The 5278-nt window shown below is 37.2% G+C and overlaps 1 long non-coding RNA gene across 4 annotated transcripts; it reads right to left on the reverse strand.

Annotated features, from left to right (window-relative positions):
- Positions 1-339: 339 nt before the first annotated feature.
- On the reverse strand, positions 340-4019 carry LOC133721143 (uncharacterized). Of its 4 annotated transcripts, XR_009852081.1 has the most exons (6): positions 3127-4009; positions 2136-2215; positions 1891-1998; positions 1156-1302; positions 749-884; positions 340-623 (listed from the first exon to the last, which is right to left on the reverse strand). It is a non-coding gene; the product is annotated as an uncharacterized LOC133721143 (long non-coding RNA). The 4 variants fall into 4 exon arrangements; XR_009852080.1 differs by having other exon boundaries at positions 1156-1998; positions 3127-4016; XR_009852082.1 differs by having other exon boundaries at positions 749-1056; positions 1156-4019.
- Between the last annotated feature and the right edge of the window lie 1259 nt (positions 4020-5278).

Consider the following 5278-nt stretch of genomic DNA (forward strand, 5'->3'; position numbering starts at 1 on the left):
GAAAGCCTAGTCAGACAACGTATTCTTTAATTTCAGCGTCGTCTGATATACCATCACACTTCAGTTGTATTGTATGTCTGTTGTGTGAATTGGTTTTGGACAATATTAGTTCAGTTTTTATCGTTGTGTGATCGTAAAATGAGAAGACATTTTTTCTTTAAAACCATTGTGTGATATGTAAAGAATGCATTGAGTGAATGGCAAGTTTTGTGTATTCAGACAACGTTGGATTGCCACACTATAAAACTGTTGTACGATCAATTTCATTTGCTATATTTTGAGCATAGCTCCATTTTACCTAATGAACAGTGATCAATTGGAAACAAAACACACTGAAAATCATCAAATGGATCCACCAATATGCATTCATATTAGTCATTGTTCCACAATCATGAAACCTAACAAGCCAAAGTGGCATATGTTCACTAAACAACCCAAAAGTAAAATGATCGACCTAGTACTTTGATAATGAATTGGTACATAATACTTGAGAGAAATCAGGACTTTTAGCTTCACATTGGGTGAAATGGTTGGAGGAAGTGGTGGGATGTGGGATCAAATCTAGCTCTCCACCTGCCTTTCCAGCACCAACTATGCACCATCCTTTATTTGAACAATATGATCTGCAAAGAGCAAAAATATAATGAATAGATAAATTCGAAAATAGAATAGTAAGAGCATTTGCCTTTAGTATCAAAAGTATAAAGAGTTAGTGATAAATATATATATTTGAAAGCAGAGAACTGACCAAGGCAAGTGCATGAGGTAGTAGCTCCCTGCAGAGGCTGCTTACTTCTTTCCCATATCTGTTGATAAGTACCCGTATCAAAGGAATGCCACATCCTCTTCCAAGCAAATCAATGCATACAAGGTCCTCAACGTAGCTAAGACATTATGCAGCAGAAACAAACAACGATCAGTTATTGGATTTATTCTCACTACAATACTCACTAGAAGAACCGAGTACTCTTTGCTTTCTCCCTATTTTTGTAGTTATGACACTTCCATAATAAAGCGATTCAGTAGATCCCGCTCTCTTAAGCAAAATGCATCCATCTAATTTAGACAACAATGAGAATTTTAACATGACTAATCTATAGCGATGCATCTAATATATTGTGAACACAAACCATAAGTTCTGAAAAACTATATCACCTGAAATTCGAGACTTTGGAGAGTAGAACTTGTAAGGTTAGATGGAATGACAGGGGAAGGTTTATTCATATGTTCTGATCCCAAAGCTTTAAATGGTTTGCTTCTCTTTTGAGCTGTCATAAACTCTGCAAGAAGTGCCTTGCTGACCTGTGTTAAAAACCCAAAATATTCCACTGCTTTAGAAATTACTCTGATGTCAGAGCAAAATGTATTATTTATTAGTAATTCTGATGAATAACTGACTAAATAGTACTTCTCCAATAGCATATTTTCACCATTTATGGCTCTGCCCATGATTTGATAAACATATTCTTCCTTACTAATAACATATGACCCTAAGCAATTTCAATATATACCTATAAATCTATAATACGTAGTACAGAGCCAACAGCTTATATCTGTTATTCCAAGGGGTTCAAATTTCCGCATGGTTCTCAGTGAAACTATGCAATAACTAACTAATCTGAGTGAGTATGAAGTATGCAATCAATTTCAAACAAAACAAACTTGTAATTGGGAGGACAAAAAGTAATGTATTTGCAAGAAGGCCATTCCTATTATTCCGATAATTATGTGTCATAAGGCTATATCCACTAAACCATTTGAACACACACCACATCTCAAAATACAATGTTTGTGTTTTTCTTTTTTTCAATTAAAAACTTTCTTCAGTTGCTGACAATTCATATCAATAAATATGCTGCAGTTTGAACAAAGCTCTATAATTGGCAGTACCTGCTGCATCAGAACGTTATTAAATGATCAAGTATATAGTTCCCCTGACATACAAGGAAAGACGAATAACCATAAATGATATTAACCAATAACAACATGATCCCCGGACTGCAGCAAGAAAACAAACCAAAAAACAAAAAAAAAAGAGATAAGTGCAAGTTATGAAATAACAAAAGAACAAAGGCTAAAGGCAAAAACAACCATCGTTGTATGGGTCTGTCATTGAGAATGTGAAGAAAGCTTACCTAATCTTAATTTCTTGGACATGTGTATCTGATATGGAGTACAACATTGTATAGTTTTTAGAGCAAACACCATGTATATACTGATCATAATGGAAAACAAAAATTAGATAAATCAAGAACAAAAAGATGACCAAGAGAACTGTACTAGAAATATAAGAGGTTATGTGTGTGATTGTGTTTGTTTGTTAGTGGCAGAGGGGTGGAGGTATTCACGTACTCAATCCTAGTGTTTCTACATTTCAAAGAACTGAAATTGTGATTGGAGAGTCATTGTTTTTATTATAAAACAAGCTTCTTATAACTTCGCAGGGATTAACATTCAAAAAGCATATCCTCCATGAACTTCCCGGAAGTAAAAACTTATTTCAGTAGATCCATATAACATTGAAAATCCAAATAGAACAGCTACTACCTCGGCTAAACGCTGCACAAACACTAGACTGCGCAAGAGCAAACACAATGTCACGTGCTGCTACAATTTCAATAATTTTTTACCTCTTTCGCAGAAAAGGCAGAACCATGGCACAGGTAGTCTATATCTATCAGAGTTTACAACGATTTTTATGACTAATGAAGCTTAAGTGCATTAAGATTTTCAACAAATTAAGATTGTTAAAAGAACCGAATACAAGTTCCAAACTTCAATCTTAAAACTTACAACTTCCTACTGCAACCTAGCACCTAAGCCTTATTATACAACATGCTTTCCAAGTATTGGTATCAATATCACACAAAAAAAGCTCCAAATGCAAATCCTAAGTAGAGCCTGTAACACGTTAATACCACTAAGAATTTAGCACAGGAATAAAAATTAACAATTAACAAGTAACATAAGCATATTAACAACAAAATCCCATCACTTGTTTTTTCTACTGAATTAAATCCAAACCAGCACAAACCCCAGAGCTCTTCATAAAACTCCAACCACCAAACCATCGAAAGCCCCAAATTTTCACCTCCATTAAAATCAAAAGCAACTATATATTTGTACCTGGAGATGAATATTGTAAAACCTCTCCCGGGCATCGCTCATAGTGATAGCTCGGTCACGCTTGGAACTGATTTCACTTCGTTGAAGCTTCTTAACGCTGTTAACGAACCCCATTCACACCGCCAATACGGGGTCGTTTCCTCACCGCTGCTACCCTCCGACCACTACACGGCCAAGGATTTGCCAATATCCTCCTCCCCCCTTCCATCAAACGAAACTCAAAACACTCCAAACTTCAATTCAACTCTGCTCCTCCTCTTCCTCTTCAATTTTGCAATTTCTGATCTTCTGTAGCATCAGAGAAACCCTGATTCTCCAAGAAAGGAAAATTGGGGGAAGAAAAGATTAGGGATTTAGGTGATTAGAGAGACGAGAGGAACTCTCTCTCCCTCTTTTGGTCTGGGCTCGTCGTACTGATGTTGACGAAGGAGAAGGTGGTGGAAACGGCGATAGATCGGAGAGGCAGTTGCAACCCTGACGCAGTTGGGCGAGAGTTCGGAGCCGGACGGCGGCCCGGTAACGACGAGGGAGTGGTTCGAAATTGAAAGGAAATTGGGATTCAGAGAAATTAGGGTTTGGAGGAAATTTGGTAATGGAGGTAATCTTTGATTGGATTTCTGTGAATCGAAACGAAAAGGAAACCAAGGAAAAACTAAAGACGAAGACGTCTGGGTGTTTGGTGATTTGAGTTCAATTGGGGAAAAGTTTATTGGGGAGATGGGTCTGATCCCTTGAGGAGACGGCTCGAAAAAAAAGGAAAAAGACTCTTTCGTCTAAGTGTTGAAGCTAAACTTGAGTTTGGAAAAAGAGGGGAAAGTTCCCGCTATATGCAATCAAAGTATGTAGTTTGGCGCTTAGGCATTGCTCATTCACACAACACAAATAAATAATTTTGGTTGTGGGAGCATGCAATCACTAGATATATCTCGACCAAAATTTGGAGGTTATAAGAGGGAGTGGGTGCCATTTTGGGGCAAATCTAGACACGTCCGAATCTTCTCAATATATCTTCATTTATCATACAACAGAAAGTAAAAAACTGTTGTATGATATTTTGCAAGTTACACTCATACAACAGATATAACTATTCTGTTGTGCTATGTAGTTCTAATTTGGAGCCATATTTGAGTCGAGCTAGGAGGAAAATGTGACACTTTTTTTTTTTTTTCATTCACACAACAAACTATTCTTATAAGTGTTGTGCAATTACCTTCTAGCTAAAAACTTCAAAATTTTAACAGCCATATACAACGAAAGTTTTTTAAATGTGTTGTATGATTCAATTTCCCTCATCACACAACAAAAAAAAAAATTCGTTGTGCAAAAAGTGTTGTGTGTTGAGGTTATTGGTGTAGTGATAACATAACGCAGCATTTGAGGTACCCTTGACATATCTCAGGATCCTCTTTACAGCACTTCAATTATCTTTACCAGGATTCGTCATGTATCGACTGACCGCTCCCACTGCTTGTGCAATGTCTGGTCTTGTGCAAACCATAGCGAACATTAAGCTACCCATTGTTGATGTGTACGGTACTAGAGACATTTCTATCCTCTCTGCTTCGTTGCTAGGACTTATACTTGAGGATAACTTGAAATTAATAGGAAGAGGGGTAGAGATTGACTCACAATCTTGCATGTTGAAGCAACACAAGATTTTCTTCAAGTAGTTCTTCTGAGAAAGCCAAATCTTCCTACTATTTGACAGGACCCGCCTCGAATTTCACCTTGAAATCCGAAGTGGCCCTGCGGGGTCCACCTTAGAAGAAATTTTACCAAAAATTTGGCAGAACTTCCCCTAAAAGTGGACTACCCAAGACCTGTAGAAAGACATTTACACTTCTAAGCAATTCATTCTTATTCTCCTGGAGCCACCCTGCTCCTCAAATCACAACATCTTCCAATTCACATTACACAAATCTCAACTTAATAACATTAATCCCACAGGTTATCAGAGCAATTCTAAAACAAAAGGTATAATAGAAATAAAAGTAAAGAGGGTGAAGGATCGATAGATCCTACATTCCTACAATGCGGAAGCAATGACAACTATGCCTCAACCCGTGTACGCCCGACCTCAACTAATTTCGTGTGCAAATTGGACATTTGAAATCGAAGAGCCCAGGGGAAAGTATTGAAAAACACGTTAGTG

The sequence above is a fragment of the Rosa rugosa genome, chromosome 7 (assembly GCF_958449725.1).
Source record: "Rosa rugosa chromosome 7, drRosRugo1.1, whole genome shotgun sequence".
Taxonomy (NCBI): Eukaryota; Viridiplantae; Streptophyta; class Magnoliopsida; order Rosales; family Rosaceae; genus Rosa; species Rosa rugosa.